This window comes from Adiantum capillus-veneris, chromosome 20 (genome assembly GCF_014529385.1).
Source record: "Adiantum capillus-veneris isolate H3 chromosome 20, ASM1452938v2, whole genome shotgun sequence".
NCBI classification, from domain to species: domain Eukaryota; kingdom Viridiplantae; phylum Streptophyta; class Polypodiopsida; order Polypodiales; family Pteridaceae; genus Adiantum; species Adiantum capillus-veneris.
In genome coordinates, this window is record NC_140950.1 from 125,364,686 (window position 1) to 125,380,959 (window position 16,274).

A 16,274-nucleotide genomic window follows, 5' to 3' on the forward strand; every position below is an offset into this window, starting at 1 on the left:
GTGCTTGCAGTGTTCGCACTTCAATTGTTCTGCTCGTGCCTTAGTTTTTGGGTGCTCTTGAAGTTTTACTTCCTTGGGGGTAAGTATATAGCTTGCGACCAGGTCATTAAGGCAACATATGAGTGATTTAAAAGAAGGGGGGAACTGCTAATGAGAGGGGAGGCCTTGAATTTTGTTTTTTGCAATTAGCCATCGTGGCAAGCAGTTGGGTCCTTGGGTCAACGGGAGTGAAACGGCCCGTGGGAAAAAGAAAGCTCGTGCTCCTAGTTGTGGGACGAGAGGCCTTTAGAGCAGTGTGTGTGTGTGTGGGAGCAACCGAGCTAGAGGTGGGTGGTGGTAGCGCTTCTGAGAAGGTTTGTGTATGAGAGCACCCACCTTGGGGAGAGCATTGTATGTACAATTGGACAGGTTGCAAGTTGATCTGTGATAATTTTCAAGTGCTCCCCACTTTGATGAGTCAAAATAGGTTATGCTATGTATCAGTAGCAAGCAAGGCCATTTGTAGTGATGGAGTGGTGCTTGTGAGAGTTTTTAGCAATAAGGGGTCGTCGTGGCAAACAAAAGGGCGAGCAATCTTGGATTGTGATGTTTTTTTTGAAGTAGAATCTCCCATGGAAAATGCAATAGAGAAGAATCTAGTCTCCTATTGAGTGCATTGGGGGCTTGATATGGAGTTCTATGTCTGCACTACAAGAGGTTGTGTGCTCTTGTGACGCTGTTAGCGACGGAAATACACTGGGTTTTTATAACCCCCGGCGTCACTAAAACCGTCGCTAATAGCGTCGCTACGAGAGCGTCGCTATAGGCGTCGCTATATAGAGACGCTCATAGCGACGGTCATAGCGACGATTATAGCGACGTTTACACAGAAGTCTATAGCAACGCTCCAGAGCCATAAATAGCGACGGTTATAGCGACGCCCGAGAGAATTTTTTTTTGGTGACAGGGCATTGAATGCCCTGCCACCCTTCAACCATATTGTATTTGATTCACTTTTTTAAAAAAGTGCAAGGGTAGATAATAGACCCAAAATAGTCACCCACAAGACGCATTGTTTGCAAAATTGACAAGCGTAAAATTGACAATTGTACACATCATAGGCAAAATGAATTGATTGGCAAATGTAATAATGACAATTGTACAACATCATAGGCATAAAGAATTGATTGGCAAAATGAACTGCGGTGACAAATGTAATAATATACATGGTTCAAAAAGACGTATAAAATCCGTCTCATGATACATAAGCTATGAGAAACCCTAAACTAATGCTATCTAGCTACGGCTAAACTGACGTCGTCTAGTCAGACGTCTCATCGCGTCCAAGCGGCGTATCTGTCGGATTCTGCAAAAAAAGACAATAAGACAGCTTTCAGTAAGTATAAACATATAACGACATTTATAAAACAATACAAAAAATAGAAAAGAGTAAACCCTAATACTAACCATGCCGCCCCGAGAACTGAGAATGTCCATCAGGGCGTTTAAGCCCTTCCTGCCTGCGTACTCGTGCTCGTACGGTGTGGGATCACGTCCTGTCATCGACGACTGTCAAAACATACAAAGATTTCATTATGTTAGAATTAAAAAACTCATAAACCCTAAACTATCGAACATAAAGAGCAATGCTAAAACACTTACAAAATCGGCCTCAAATGATGCCCATCCACCGCTCCCCAAGTGGTGCGAGCTCCCTGCCTCTACTCGCGCTCTGGCTGCATCCTTTTGTTGCTTCCACTTGTCGGGATTCTCGCGCGCTTCTTTCTTCGCATTCTTCCAATCTTCTTTGGCCAGCCAATCTGGCCTATTCCACCCATGCTTGATTGCTTTTTGCACTTGGGAACGCTTGTGTTTGCAGTATTCGCGCATTCGAATCTTCATCAGGTCTTCATTGAAGCGCTAATCCCGTGTTGGAACGGGAAACTCATCATGAAGTATGCTGATGACTCTGTTTTTTAAATCACTTGGTACTTCACTCCATTTGTTTAGTATGTAGTGTCTAAACAGCTGAGAGCAAAGACCACGCATGCGCGAGATCACCTTCTTGCCGTCATCATCCATGATGATGCCACCGCTGAAGTCGACGGAGTAAGGCAAGCCCTCTGGCCGTTGACGCGTGAACCTGGGTGTCCCGGCAGGGGTCTCTAGCGGCGTGTCGATGGGGGTACGGACGTCAGGTGTCTCCACCGGCGTCTGGGCCCCGAAGCGAGGAGTGTCGAGTGGGGTGGCTCCTGGCGGAGTAGGTAGAGGTGTGTAGCTGCTAGGAATAGTCAGCCGCGCAAAACCTGGCGTAGATGGCGATGCTGTGGCTGGTGTGGGGGCGGGCAAAGAAGGGGAGGGTAAAGAGCCTCGTCGAACACGAGGCGGTGTGGAGGCATTGGCGGCGGAATCCCCACAACAACCGCCACCGCCACCACTAGAGCGCCGGTGTCTAGACGAGTGTGAAGCTCGTCTCGTCGATGCCGAAGCTTCAGAGCGCGCCAAATGCTCCGAAAGAGAGGGAGATGCGTATGGAGTAGGAACGCGCGATGATGCGCCAGAGCGATGACGCTCCACGTACCACTGTCTCTGCTGCGGTGACAAAGAAGAAAGAAACTCCTCATCATCCATACCTGCATTAAACACACGAATATTTAAACTTAATATTGAATGAATAGAGTAGACAATGACGCAAAGACCATTAAATACAATAACGTAATGACGCATATAAATACAATGACGCAATGAATTGAGTGATAGAAGAGGCAAGTCGAAAACTCATAATTTTCAATCAAAAGATGTGAGCGCGAGTAGAAAAGAGCGTTATACACCATGGAAGGTACTTAGAGAGCCAGATCTTTTACAACACGGAGCAAAATTGTTCAAATACAATATTTGTGGCTTTAAGAGATCTCTCTCTCATCCTCGCATAACTCAGCATAACTTCCTATATCTATATAGAGCTCTCCGTTTAAACACATATCCTCTGTTTCATTTTGTAGCTCCTCTGCATGCACCCCATATAGAGTAGTAGCATCTTGATGCTCATCTGGCACCACCGCAGCGTCTTCTGATTGAGCATCTTCTCTGATCTCCTCCATTGATGCCGTTGTGATTGGCACATGGTAGCCTTCATACGTCCTTGCACTACGAGGGGCTACCTCTATGACGTACCACCAGTTTGATGTAGACTTTGTAGGATGAAATATTACCTGCCAGAGCCACATAACTTACATGAGAGCTTTCAAGCACATAACTTGTAAAAGGGGGATGTTAACTATTTACATACTTACTTGTTCGCAATGCTCGGGTAGTACGAAAGTGTCTCTTAGGTCAGTCCATTTCTTACTAGAATCCACCTCAAGAAAACCAGACTCTCCTCTACGCACAGTAGCGTTGCGACCCTCCGAACAAGTCGACAAAAAATCCTCTGTAATCGATCCTCAAAATCTCTTGTAGCGTGCCAAAGTAAGTGAGTTCCGCCACCACAGGATCTGCATCAGAGGAACGTTGTCGACTAGACTGTTCAAATTTTGCCATGATTCCATAATCTTGAGTAAAACGCTTTTTGTCGATCCGTTCCACCCTAAAATGTCGACCTTTACACCATGCTGCTGTGTATGACTTATACTACAACGACAATAGATTATGAGTGGCCGTTCAAACGTTTAGAAATAAAGTCACTAGCTAGTCGTACATTGCAAACTTACCTTGGTCGCGCAACCCCGAGAGTACTCCTACTCTTCCTCAGTCACTTCGTCACCGCATTGTTGTGCGCTTTTCAATTGGTTGTGCAACCATCTTAAGCTCACGAATGTTGGTAGGCTCTCCAGAACCGTCGGATAGTGCATTGGTGGTCGTCTTCCCCGTCTCCACTCGATTCGTGTCCTTTGTCGCTCTTGCTTTGCATCCTCATATTGTGAAATCCACTTTTGCATCACTGGATTGTGAAGCATGCAAAATCGGTTGATTTTAGCCTCTAGATCTTCCGTCATCTTCTTCTCAACATCGAGATTGCACATGACAATCCCAGATATGCGCTCATCATCTATGGTTCGCCATAGCGTGTCCCGAGCTTTATCAAATCCGTCTAGCCACTCTCCAATGTACACTAGGGACTCTGATACCAACCAACCTTCTGCCATGCTACCCTCCGGACGTGCCTTTTGACGCACATATCCCTTAAGCGTTTTCATGAAATGTTCTAAGAAGAACATCCATTTGGAATGAACTATGCCAGCTATTTCCACCTCATCAACTATGTGAACAAGAAGATGCACCTGAATGGTTAGCATGGTAGTAGGAAAATGTTTCTCAAACATGCACACAAGCTCCGCAGCATTTAGTTTGGCGAATGGTATGGAGTCTACGTTGATCTCCTTTTGTGAGATCCATTGCACCAGCTTTGCAAGTTTGTAGATTGTGTTACGGATGTCGAGAGACAAACATCCCTCAATGGAAACCGGTAAAATAAATTGTAAAGTATGTGCAGCAATGATATTAAAGTCCACATTGTATGCAATGATATTAAAGTCCACTATGAACGTACCTGACACATTTTATGCCAATCGTGTGACTTCAAACCGGTAAGCTTTCTTTCTTTAGTAAAACACGTTCGGAGCGAGTGCATTATGCCAGTGGGGGTTCGCAAAGATCGAATGGTCTCTTTTACTTTGCGTTCTTGGGCTCCTGTGAAAATCCATGGTGCTTTAGGGAGTTTTATCGATCCATCAGACGCTGTTTGCGGCCAATATTGCTCCATACAATCCACATTTCTAAGGTCAACTCTGGCTCCCAAAGTATCTTTCTTGCCGGTCAGATGGTCCCATAGTAGATTACCCACATTCTTGAATATGTGCATTGGATCGAGCAAGTGATTGATCATAAGTCGGGGCCAATATGGTAACTCGTACCATAGAGATAGTCTCTTCATCCCTGGAGGCAATCCGTCATCGCACATCTCCTTCTGCTCTAACCATGCTTGTGCAGACATCCTTGGTGGCTCTCTTCCCAAAAAGCCATTGCGTAACACATGATTCTCTGGAAGATACGCTTGATGACCTTCGTAGATTTGCTTCTTCAGTGAGGGCGCCCTACGTGCATTCAGTCTAGGTCCACATGTGACACATGCTCTGTATCCGCTTGTTTGAAGCCTTGCATGTATACACATGATAATAGATCAACTATGGGAAAAAACAAGATTTACAGTGTCTGAGTGAGGAGTGTCAATAGATCACCTGAGCATTCTGTTAGCCCGGGATAGTCATGCATGGTCCACATTAGAATGCCTCTGATCAAAGCATTCCGTCATCCTGTGTGTTAGCTGATATCCACCACCTCTATGCCAATCCACAATTGTTGTAGCTCTTCCAATAGTGGATGAAGATACACATCCATATTCTCCACTTTATATCGCCCTGGCACAATTAAGCTTAGCCATAGGTGTCCCTTCTTCGTAGTCAACCATGGGGGAATGTTGTAGTTGACGATGACAACGGGCCATACACTGTAAGATGTTGATCTTTGACCAAATGGATTTACGCCATCCATAGCCAGGCCTAAGCGCAAATTTCGAGCTTCCCTGGCAAAATCCGACCATGTTCCATCTATATGTTTCCAGGCTGCGCAATCTGCAGGAATTCGTAGCACAACATCCGAAGATTTATTCTCCTCATGCCATGATGCTAGGGCGGCCATGGACTTACATTCGAAGAAATGCTTGATGCGAGGAAGCAGAGGAAAATGTCGCAAAACCTTTTGTGGAATTTTTGTCCCGTGGAGATCTACTCGATATCTTTCGGAATCACATTTCAGACACTTCTCCATGTCTATGTATTCTCCTCTAAAAAGAATGCAGTCATTAGGACAAGCGTGGATAGAATTATAATCCATCCCCAAGTTTCGCAAAATCTTTCTTGCTTCATCTCGGGAGTCCGGCATCACATTGTCAGCTGGTAGTATGTGCTCTTTAAGCAATCTACACAACATAAAAGTACGATACAGTCGTGTGAAAATCTATCAGATCATTATACATTTAGAGTTTTATTAAAGTAAACTAATTGTAATAGATCACCTGAAAAGCGCTGTGATGCTAGTGTCACTCCATCCAAACTTTGCCTGCATGTTGAGAAGAACCAAGAGTGCTTTCAATCTAGACATACGTGCTCCATTATACAATGGCGTATCGGCTTCACTTTTCATATCATCATAGATAAGCCTTTCTGAATCCATGATCGTCTCGATCATTTCATCAATCTCGGGCTCAAACATTTCCTCGTTGGGAATGTGCTCTACATGATCATCCCCCGAGATGTCAGAGGCTACATCTTGTGGCCTCACATATGCTGCTTGACCAAAGCGCCTGCGAACACGTCTATTGGGTTGCAAGATTGCTTCTTGTTGGCCAACGTCAGAGTCCGACGAGTTATAATTGTTAACAACTTGATCTATAATAGATGGATCGACCTCGCCAAATTCGCGAACGTGCTGCAAAGAAACACGTCTTGTCCATCGCACATCATGCTTGCATTGATTACAAGGACATAAGACCCTCGTTGAGAGATAGGTGTTTCGGTTGGACGGTCCCACATCCTCGTCACTACTCATAATGAGGATAAAAATCTTATAACCTGGACAACAAATTTAATATTCTATTGGCATTCTTCGTCTTATCTCTCTCTCTCTCTCTCTCTCTCTCTCTCTCTCTCTCTCACATTCTCTAGTCATGTCCAATCCCCGCACACCTCGGTCTAGAGGTGCACAGAGATCAGAACCACCGGGTTATAATCTCGTCTTTATTGGTCAATACCTATATTTGTGGGTACAAGAAATCTACAGACCCACGTCTACATGATACTGCATGTAGTGGACAAAACCCCTTTGACTCTTCTTTAGCTGTAGCACTTCACAACATCTTAACATCTTTTCACAGTAGATCTTTTCACTGTTCGTCTAACTCTAAACTCTAAACCGTAAGTAATTCTTGCGTGGACTCGATCTAACGTAAATAAGCGTAAATCTAAATAAACGTAAATCTAACTAAAAATAAACCTAAATCTAATTTAACGTAAGTCTACATCTAACCTAATCTTTAACGTCTTTTGGGATAGTTTCCTACGACGTTAAAACTCTCTTCTTCTGTGTGTGTGTGTGTGTGTGGTAAACCTAAATAAACCTAAGTCTAATCTAATATAACATAAATCTAAATCTAACGTAAATTATGTTATATTAAAAACAAAGCACTAAACTAACAGGGATTATAAGAACCTTAAAACTGATTTAACACATAATTTTTCACATAACTTGGCAAGAGTTGGCATTCTCATCACTAAAGATGTGAGAGTTAACTTCCGGCGGTGACGCTGCCTCATCTCCATCCACATCTGACGATATCAATTGGCCCTTTGGACCGTTCTTGCTCTTGTTACTAACTTTGAAGTTGCTGTTGAATGACTAGAAGTTGTCTAGATGGTCATTGTCGGGGATGTAGTGACTCTTGCCGCCCTGAAGATCCACCTTCTTCCCTATCTTCCGAAGACATTTCACCAGTACGTTTGGATCGACGGAGCCCACCATGAGTGAAGGCAGCAATATCCTATATTCCATTGAGGGCTTTCTTCACCAGCTTCATGCAGGCATCGCAGTCTATGGAGACCTAAATCTAATCTAATATAACGTAAATCTAAATCTAGCGTAAATAAACGTAAATCTAACTAAAAATAAACCTAAATCTAATCTAATTTAACTTAAATAAACCTAAATCTAATTTAACGTAAGTCTACATCTAACCTAATCTTTAACGTCTTTTAGGATAGTTTCCTACGACGTTATAACTCTCTTCTTCTTGTGTGTGTGCGCGTGTGTGGATGTGTGTGCCAATAAAAAGAGATAAATGGTATAACCTTTCTATCACCCATGCCAAGTATGATAGATTGGTTATGCCATTTCCCTCTTGAATAATAGGTCTTGAGTTCAACTCCTCATCGGCTAGATCTTTAGCTAGGTCTTTTAATTTTAATTAGTTTCCTACGACGTTAAATTAGTTTCTCTCTCTTTCTCTCTCAATGTGTGTGCGTTTTTTTGTTTATGCATGTTTTCTCTCTCTTTTCCTCTCTCAATGTGTGCGTTTTTTGTTTATGCATGTTCTCTCTCTCTTTTCCTCTCTCAATGTGTGCGTTTTTTGTTTATGCATGCTCTCTCTCTCTTTTGCTCTCTCAATGTGTGTGTGCATTCTTTGTTTATGTATGTGTGTGTGCGTTTTTGTTTATGTTTGTACTCTTTCTCTCTCTCTCTCTCTCTCTCTCTCTCTCTCTCTCTCTCTCTCTCAAAAACACTATGTGTGTGTGTGTGTGTGTGAGAGAGAGAGAGAGAGAGAGAGGGAGAGAGAAAGAGGGGAAGGGAACATGAGAGTGAGGAGAGGGAAGGAGCATACCTGGCTCTCCTTCCTCTCCTCGTGTGTGTGTGTGTGTGTGTGTGTGTGTGTGTGTGTGGAGAAGAAAGAGATAGAGAGAGAGAGAGGGAGAGTGTTACCTGCTCCTTGCTTGAGGGCGCCGAAAAACTCAGATCTAAGATCTGAGTTTTTTAGCGCTCTCTGTTATTTTTTTAGCCCAGCCGGCATCGCTATGAGCGTCGCAAATTACAAGTAAATTTGCGACGCTCATAGCGACGCCGGGATTTTTTTTTTTGAGCGTCGCTGTGTGAGCGTCGCTAATATGAATAGCCTCTTGTAGTGTGTGAAAACATGGCAGCAGGGTTTTGAGGAGCCAGTAATAGACTTGCCTATTGGAAGGTCTTTAAAGGAAGGTGAGCCCACCTTAGTATGCCAAAATGCTAAAGGATTCCTATGGAAGTAGGGATTTAATAATGCAAATCCTTTAGAAGAGGTTCTTTTGAAATGGGCCTACCTTACCAGCAGAGGTAGGGTGTCTTTTTTATACGGTTGTCTTGGCTGTTTTTGATGCTGGATATGTCCAATCAATGAGTGGGTTGAGTTATAGAGTGTCATGGTTTTCTCTACCAAAAGTTTTTCATGGTTTTGGTGCCCGCCCACTGAGGATCTTCCTCTAGTATCTTCAGGTTTTGTGGATTGGATGTATGCATATGATGAGAAACTTGTCCAGCAAAAACAACAGCAAATGGATGCAAATTTGATTTATGATGTGAGATTTTGTGGGAGGAAAGATGAAGATGTACAGTCATGGGTGGCTTTAGCTGGTGATAAGGATAGAGCCAATTTCATGTATCCGAGCTTGGGTGAGGATGCCTTGCAGTTTTATGACAATCTTCCTATACATGTGCAATATAGTTGGTAATTGATGAAGGTTGCATTTCTGAAGCATTATGTGGAGCTTGAGGTGCTAGCCATGCATTCTCGATACTTTTATGATACAGGTGAGGAATGCATAAAATCTTGGATTGCATGAGTGGAAGAAGAGATGTTGCAACTTTGCATTGTAGATGATGGGGCAAAAGGAGACTTTGCTTCTCAAAGGCTTTCTTCTTATGCTTTTGTCTTTATGCATATGCTTCCTGATGATTGGCACCATAGTTGATTGGCTTTGAAGTTTTCACTGCCGATGCTTTACTAGAAGCTGCCGAAGTCTCAAGATTCAATAGAAATGGCTTTTGTTGTTGCTTTTGAGTCTATACAAGATGAGTTTGGGAAAATGGTACGGAGCCGGATTGAATATGTTGCTTATGATATAAATGACTTATATGTGGATAGCAATTTTCCTATGAATCATGCAATGAGAGATCCTTGCGGTATGACTGTTTCATGCAGGATGAATGTTGATGATGAACATTCTGAGAGTGGATATATAGTAGTGAATGCGAATCTGAAGGTAGTAGTGTGGATTTGACATTTGATACCTTATTTGATGGTGTATCACTTAATGAAGCATTTGCTGATGGATATTTCTCATGCGATGAGTCTATGGTGTTTGACCTTTCTCCGTTCATGAGGGACATCAAATATTTAAAACAAAAATGACCTGTTGAAATCTGTGTATGCAATAGAGGGAAGTCTGTTGTGGAATCCTCTGATGAGAATAAAGATACATGCATAGAAGTAGATACGAAAAGTTTATAAATTAACGGATCAGCCTCTTTGAGCTATGTTGCAGAATATTTACCTACAAGAAAATCCATGGTGCTCTTGCTGATGCATGTGATGATAACGTTGAAGTAATGTCTATAGATGAGAAACTTCTTTCATATGATAAGGAAGCTCTTGAACTCGGTTGTGGGCACCATAGTCCCGCATGCAAAGGTTTTGACATTCATGCAATTGTAGGCTCTTCTTGGATGCAATGTATGGATGCGGTTTGCTGATGATGAGGATGGTTGGGGATTCGATGAACCCATGATGGAAGATGACATGTATATGAGCAGTTATGTCCAAAAGGCTCACGAGAGGTTGCGAAATCTGAAAATTCAGAGAGAGGTTGAGAAAATGCAGCATGTGTTGAGGAAAGCTTATAGCGTTGATGCTCTTGCTGAAGATCTTTTGCTTGGTTCAGAGAATAAGCTTAGAGAAAATAGCATCACTGATATGGACATAGGGGGTTTGGTGCATCCTTTTGCCGAGGAGACACAGATTGGCATGTATGCAAGTAGGGAAACTATGAAGGCCAATAAGGAAGTAATGCTGGGTGAGAGGGTAATGGTTTATACACATGTTCAAGAAATAGATGCGTCTCTCTACGTTGCTGACATGACATGATTTTCTCCTCATGGACCTTGGGCATATTGCAAGCATCTTGTGTTTGATAAGGGACAATCTATGTTTTTTGGCAATATGTGTGAACACTACACTTTGTGGCCTTTTGATTCTGGTGGCTACTAACATATGCTAGCTGATAGGCTCTATGTACATACTATAATTATTGCTTATCTTTAGTATGTTATGTGCTATGTACATATCATATCAACAAGTGCATGATGTTTCCTTATGTAGCTTCTAACCAGGACACCTCATGGAGTATGAATGGAGGCCATCTCTGGCCCTTGTGAGCAGATTCTGTCGGTCACTGTTGTCTACACAAGTACTGGGGAGGGAAAACCTGATTACTTGGCAGCAGTGGATGTCTATTCACAGATCATTTTCAGGTTACCTGTCAGTCATTTGGAGGATGAATTGCACCATACACACTAGAATGCATGCAGTTCCTGCTATGGGGATGCTTCTGTACAATGTTAATTTCTTATTCTTCCTTGTCTCATATCAAGCATAGTTTATGTTGTTGATACTCCTAAGAATCCAAAAGCACCCATCCTGCATAAATTTGTGGAGCCTCAAGAAGTCGTAACAAAGATAGGCATGGCATATCCTCATACATCTCATTGTTTAGCGGATGGAACAATCATGATATCCTGCCTCAATGCCAAGGATAATAATACTGAGGGAGCTGGGTTTTTACTCCTCAATCCGAATTTTGATGTCTAGGGAAGATGGGAGAGACGAGAACATAGTCCCCACTTTGGGTATGATTTTTGGTATCAGCCTCGTTATAAAACAATGATCAGCTCATCATGGGGGGCTCTTTTTGCCTTTATAAAGGGATTCAACCCCCAACATATTGCCGATGGCTTATATGGGTTCCATCTCTTTGTTTATGACTGGCCAGATGACACTTTGAAGCAAACTTTGGATCTTGGAAATACAAGATTGATAACTTAGAAGTAACATTTTTACATAATCCTAAAAAAGCGGCTAGTTATGTGGCATGCGCATTGATCAGCACAATGGTTCAGTTCTACGAGGCAGATGATGGAGCTTGGGATCACCATGTTGCCGTAACAATCCCAACTTTGAAAATAAAGAACTGGGTGCTGCCTAAAATGCAAGGGATTATGACAGATTGTATGATCTCTTTGGATGATAGATACCTTTACTTTGTGATTTGGCTCCATGGAGGACAGTACAATATTGAGGACTCAGAAAATCCATTACTTACACGGAAGTTGTGGGTAGGTGGTTCCTTCCACCAAGGGAGCAGTGTCTTCAAAATTGAGGAGGATGGAAGTCTCTCTCAAACCAATATTCCAAAAGTGAAGGGAAATCCATCACAAGGGGGCCCCAAATGATACACCTCAGACTTGATGAGAAGCGCCTTTATATGTTCAACTCATTGTTTAGTGCTTGGGACAAGCAGTTTTATCCTGATCTTGTTGATCAAGGATCCCATATATTGCAGATTGATTGTGACACAGAGAAGGGAGGCTTGTCCATCAATCATGAATTTTTTGTGGACTTTGGGAAAGAGCCAGAGGGGTTAGCTCTTGCGCACGAGGTCCATTACCCTGATGGAGACTGCACATGTGCCATCTTAGTGTGTTGATGGGAGGAGGAGCTATGATACAGATGGGAAAAATTAAAAGGAAAGGTGGCACTATGAAGATGTTTCGCTGTCTTAACACTAAGGATCAAATTCAAAGACAATCATGTGTATTGTGTCAGATTGAGTCACATGTATGCACTCTCGTGGCTTCGACTGAACTTTGAGAATTTAAGAGGATGTGGAAGGAGAACACTTTCATTGTTCTTGAATGCTGCCGCTGAGCATGAATGCTCTAGCAAGCTAGGGGGGTTGGCAAACTATGTTAGGTGTTTTTTTGTTGAGAAATTCTGACATCCCGAATACGCTTGATGCTTGTCATCGGGCATATGGATGATATACATGTGGTGCGTAAATACTTATTGTAGTTGTTTTTCATCCCGAATCATGTAGACTCAACACAATCCGAGTTTACATTGGTCGTGCTTCAAGGATTTTTTGGTTTCCATGCGCAAGTTGTATTTGATGCCCATATTTAGTGGTGCTTGCAATGCTCGCACTTCAATTGATCGGCTTATGCCTCAATTTTTTTTGTGTTCTTGGAGTTTTACTTCTTTGGGGGTAAGTATATAGCATGCCACTAGGTCATTAAGGCAACATATGAGTGATTTAAAAGAAGGGGGGGAACTGATTATGAGAGGGGAGGCCTTGAAAAACGTTTTTAGCAATTAGCCATCATGCCAAGCAAAGGGGCAAGCAGCTGGGTCCTTGGTCAGCGGGAGTGAAATGGCCCGTGAGAAAAAGAAATCTCGTGCTCCTAGATGTGGGACGAGAGGCGTGTAGAGCAGGGTGTGTGTGTGTGTATGTGTGTGGGAGAAACTGAGATGGAGGTGGGTGGTGGTAGCGCTTTTGAGAAGGTTTATGTGTGATAGAACCACCTTGGGGAGAGCATTGTATGTACAATTGGACAGGCTGTAAGCTGATCTATGATAATTTTCAAGTGCTCCCCTCTTTGATGAGTCAAAATAGGTTTTGCTATGTATCATCAGCAAGCAAGGCCATTTGTGGTGATGGGGTGGTGCTTGTGAGAGTTTTTAGCACTAAGGGATCGTGGTGGCAAGCAAAAGGGCGAGCAATCTTGGATTGTGATGTTTTTTTCGAAGCATAATCTCCCATGGAAAATGCAATAGAGAAGAATCCAGTCTCCTATTGAGTGCATTGGGGGCTTGATATGGAGTTCTGTGTGAAAACATGGCAGCAGGGTTTTGAGGAGCTAGTAGTAGACTTGCCTATTGAAAGGTCTTTAAAAGAAGGTGAGCCCACCGTAGTATGCCAAAATGCTAAAGGATGCCTATGGAATTAGGGATTCAATAATGCAAATCCTTTAGAAGAGGTTCTTGTGAAATGGGCCTACCTTACCAGCAGAGGTAGGGTGTCTTTTTTATACGATTGTGTGTCTGTTTTTGATGCTAGATATGTCCAATCAATGAGTGGGTCGAGTTATAGAGTGGCATGGTTTGCTCTACCAAAAGTTCTATCAGTGTCAAGTTGAAGGTGGAGTGCGGTTGCTTGTGCCCTCTTCCTTTGGACAGAGAGGGTTGTTTTCTGTTGCTACAGTACATGCAGCATCAGTTCCCAACCCTCTTTGCCAAAATGTTTTTTTCCAGGTTTTAATTCGTCGGTATAGATTTTGGTACAGACGCTGATATAGGCATCGGAGTAGTCATCGGTATTGTAATATATCATGCCAACACATATACAATCGGTCATTCCGGTGCTCTTTTCATTGCTTATTACGACGTTTAATATACTAGTTCATGTACCAAGGACGCGATACCAACGTTTATTCCAATGCTTATTCTAATGCATTTTAGTTTTAAAACTAGCTTTGAGTCATCGGTATCCACGTCGATTTTTGCACGGTGTGTTGTAGTGTCACAACAAAAGAGATCCATCATTAGGGGAAATTTGGACTCAACTTTGAGCCTTGTGAGAAACGCCAACTTAGCATAGAGAGAGGTAATTTCAAAAAATACAAAATTAATTTTTGAAATTTGATTTCTCATAGTACATACGTAAAAATTTACTCGATCACTTAAATGCATACTCGTAAAAGATGCTTTTTGAGAGCCCAACTTGAGTGTGCACAAAAAATCATATCCATAAATCTGAATGAGTGATGTGATGTGCGATGAGAGAAAACACATAAGAGATGTTTTCAAAATACAAATAGAATACCACAGATGCATTTGGAATGCCCAAAAACCTTAGTATAACACTTTAAAACACTCAAATATGACATCTCTAGCTCAAGATATAGCCTTTTTAAGCCTAGGGCCTCTGGAGGTCAGAATCAAGCGAATAGATGCTTAAGAGTCCCCTTATGGGCCTCTATTCGCTTGATTCTGACCCCTTCATAGTCTTAAATAGTACATATCAATCGCTATCAAAAAGTCGATCCGTTCAAATCTAAATTGCGCGTAGCTCATAAAAAGGTGATCGATGCTTATTCGATGTACACATACAAGTACCTCACTGTATAGGATAGCAACATCGGGTCATAAAAATATGTTTGACGCTTATGCAAGATGTCACTATCAAGTGCCGGTGATAGTAACCATTCCACCTAAATAGTTTTCATATAAATTCTACAAAATGAGAGAAAAGACTTTCTGTACTTAACATTAGCCTTCTTTCTATTGGATGAGGAGCATTCTCTCACTAGAGCTAAAAGGCCCGAACATGAGTCCATTTCTTTCCTAATGCTTTCAATTTGAACTTTATGCCTTCTTATCTCCCTCAATTAGAAGGGATGTTGCATGCTTCTTCTATCCTTCGACACACGAGGAATCAAAACTAGAACGCTACCAAGTTGCTAGAGTGGCCTCCATCCTTCGTTTCCTTTTCTAGATCATCATCAAATGTCTCAGAATGTTTAATTGCTTCATTCAATGTTTTGGATAGTGATACTTAATGTGAAGCTTGAATTCTTGTTGTTGCAGACCTTGAACAAAACCCCTTTGTTTCTAGAATTCATTTAGATAATCCAAATTTAGTGTAATATCCCTATACTTGGATATATAATTTGTGAGAGACATGCTACCTATGCAACAAGTGTCCCATGCTATCCTTTTTATTTGATTCCTTGTTGTCTGCCAAGAGCTCCTTGCACATAACCAGTTTAAACTCATCCCAAGACTTTGGCCTAGCCTCAGGCAGAAAAGGCATCCACCACTTGTAGGATTTTCCTTTTAGAGATAAACTAGTATCTGTGGTTGTTTCCTAATCTAAGGTACCTCTCTATTCGTGAATGTCTTGCCACTTGTATAAGAAGGTCAAAATTGCATCATTATTTTGTTCTCATTTGTCACCCTTAAACTTTGGGAAAGTTACATTCTTGAGTTGAAAACCCGTACCTTTATTTGTATGCTTGGATTTCAAAGTGGACTCTGAGATAACATTGTGCCTACCCATTCTAGTCTCTCTCTCTCTCTCTCTCTCTCTCTCTCTCTCTCTCTCTCTCTCTCTCTCTCTCTCTCTCTCTCTCTCTCTCTCTCCCTCCAAAACGTGGTAAAAAGGCGTGATAAACGTTTTGAGATTTTCATAGTGAGTGTTGTGACACACAATCCGGGTCCGATGGCTGGCACTTTCTTTTTTCCAACACTGATTTGCCTCATGATTTATGCATACGTACCATCAATACCACTAGCCTAGTTCCACCCTCTTCCATGTCACTTAGTGTCGTGGGAGATGAGCTCACAACAATTCATATGACGTGATCGAGCATCTACTCAATAACTCATTGTAGAATATGTACTGAATGTGAGATAGTGATATCTCTATAAAGGGGTTTCTTGATAGCAACTAGCATGGTTTCCTGCTATTTAAGAATATAATTTTAATGCCATAATAGTAGATGATCAAAATATGGTTCATATTTTCATTTTAGGAAAAGGTGCTATATATAGTATCTGAAAGATTAGGAACGTGATGCTATTGGCAAATTACACTTTTGAT

The 16,274-nt window shown here is 42.1% G+C and overlaps 2 pseudogenes; both read left to right on the forward strand.

Moving 5' to 3' along the window:
• Positions 1-10,966: 10,966 nt before the first annotated feature.
• On the forward strand, positions 10,967-11,425 carry LOC147433206 (selenium-binding protein 3 pseudogene; annotated as a pseudogene).
• On the forward strand, positions 10,967-12,320 carry LOC147433207 (selenium-binding protein 1 pseudogene; annotated as a pseudogene).
• The last annotated feature ends 3,954 nt before the right edge of the window (positions 12,321-16,274 follow it).